Source organism: Atta cephalotes (genome assembly GCF_000143395.1).
Source record: "Atta cephalotes unplaced genomic scaffold scaffold00001, whole genome shotgun sequence".
Lineage (NCBI taxonomy): Eukaryota > Metazoa > Arthropoda > Insecta > Hymenoptera > Formicidae > Atta > Atta cephalotes.
This window is the reverse complement of record NW_012130065.1, coordinates 999,324-1,001,794: the sequence shown is the minus strand read 5'-3', so window position 1 is coordinate 1,001,794 and position 2,471 is coordinate 999,324.

The window sequence follows — 2,471 nt, the reverse complement described above, 5'->3', positions numbered from 1 at the left end:
AAGTTAAGTTTAAGTTACGTTTACGTTTACGTTACGTTACGTACGTACTCTACTACCTACTACGTACGTAGTAGTATTATATATATATACTATATATATATATATATATATATATATATATATATATATATATATATATATATATATCGCTAAAAAAAAGAAAATTATTTTTCGAAGGCAATAAGATGCGAAATAATAGGATTTCGAAGAAATCTCATTTTAGTCACCGTTCAATTTTATTTCCTATTTTTCTCACTTCATATTTCATAACATTCCAAGTTTAGAATATTGAAACACACGGCATTACGCACTGCTCTAAACTTACGTGAAATATAATTAAGATGCATCCTTTGACAAATTTAGTTGTCTGTACGCCACTATAATCTAACATAGTAGATGAATATAATTATTGTGCACTTTCCATTATCACGCACGCTAAACGCCATCCCTTTTATTGAGAAATTTTGCGTCTTTTATCGCACTATACCCGACGTTACTATTACTATTAATATTTACAATTAATATTAATTTCCGACTATTAATATCATTTTATTTGAACGACTCGAGCATTATTCGTAACAAATAGATTGAAAAACAATCTTAATACAGTAGAAATACGTGATTGGTCCTGCTGAACCTTGTATCTTCAGCTCTCCGCGCATTTTATGAAAACGTACACATTTATATATGTATATCATACAGAATACTCTATTAAGCAAAAAATATTTTGGGGCAAATTTCATGTCGGCTTCCTTTTTAAATTTCTCTCGACTGACTGGAATTATATTTTTTTCCAATCATAATTTTTCTCTTGGTTTTAACTATTCTCGACCGTTCCTCCCTGATCGTTTTTCAGTCTCACGAAAATATTGGAAAATATTGGTCTTTCTACGCGATTACCACACGATATTATATGATATTTACGATAAACTTCGTATACGACATATACATATATTTTTTTTCCGCATTATCGGTTTATTATAACTTATTGTAAACGAAACTTAACACATTTCGTTGTAAATTTTGTTCCATTGTAAAACGGTATAAAAACAGCCAAAGATTATGTTATTAAAACGTTGAAAAATTGACTATTCTATTGCACACAAATGAAGCTACGTCCATTTCGCAAGCAAAATAGTCTCTTTTCAATTTTAAATCACGAATAATCTATCTGTCTGTCATTTATTTTCACCATTTAATCGTCAGATGATGATCTTGTCCAAGAATCCAATGCCGATATCTTTCCTCTTGCTGAAAACTTATTAACATTCGAACTAACGAGGATTAATTACCTGTTTCTATTATTTAAATATACAGGATGTTCCAAAATAATCGCCAAATATTTCATGGCCAAGTAGAGCGGAAACTAACTAACGATCATTAAACTGACTTAAAAAGTCTCCTTTACCATTTTGTAATTTTCGCAATAGTTAATAACATATTAATTACTAAAAATTGTCGAAAATAGGTTTTCAATAATTTTTTACTCAAATACCTTTGTATTCTAAATATTCTTCTTATTTTACCAATTTATAATTTTATTCTTCTTATTTTTACCAACATGAAAAAATACGGTATTAAAAAATTCTTAAAAAATTCTTAGAATTCTACGAGAAGAAAATAATTTTTGTTCTTCTTGCAATTTTGTTTTTCTTGCAGTTTTCTGTTGATAGTATTTGAGTAAAAAATTATTAAAGACCAATTTTCGGCAATTTTTAGTAATTAATATCTTGTTAACTATTACGAAAATTGCAAAATGCTACCATTTTTCGTAGAGGACTTTTCGATTAAGTTCAGTCCGCTCTACCTGCCCATAAAATATTTGGTAATTATTTTAGAACATCCTCTACATATCACTTTGAAAAAAAGGATGAATGGGAAAAATAAATTTAATCATTTACATATTGCAACAAAAATCATGGAAAATGCAAATTGTTGTAAATTTGATAAAACAAATTATTTTGACTGTTTTGGTTGTTTTAGTGTTAAATCCTAGCAAAATATACACGTATATGCGTATATGTATGTACGTAGAACGAAAAAGATCGATTGCACGGGGTTTTAATTACTATGACAATTTTTATTCAGACATCATAAGATATAAACAGACTTCGGATTTTTAAACATTAGTGGTTCTGGACCGTGTGGCGCTCTATTTACTTTTTTTTAATTTTTGTATTTTATATCTCTTCCGTCTGCGAGAGACGAGAGGAACAGACGGCGATCTATATTACCTTATAGAGCGTAAAAAATTCTACTTGTGGTCGACGGACCCGTGGTCGACGGATGTTTACGACGGACCCGTAGTCTCTGTAATTTACACTTACTGCTTCAGCATCATCCAACTCTTCTCTAAAAAATTTGTGTGTGTGTGTGTGTGTGTGTGTGTGTGTGTGTGTGTGTGTGTGTGTGTGTGTGTGTGTGTGTGTGTGTGTGTGTGTGTGTGTGTGTGTGTGTGTGTGTGTGTGTGT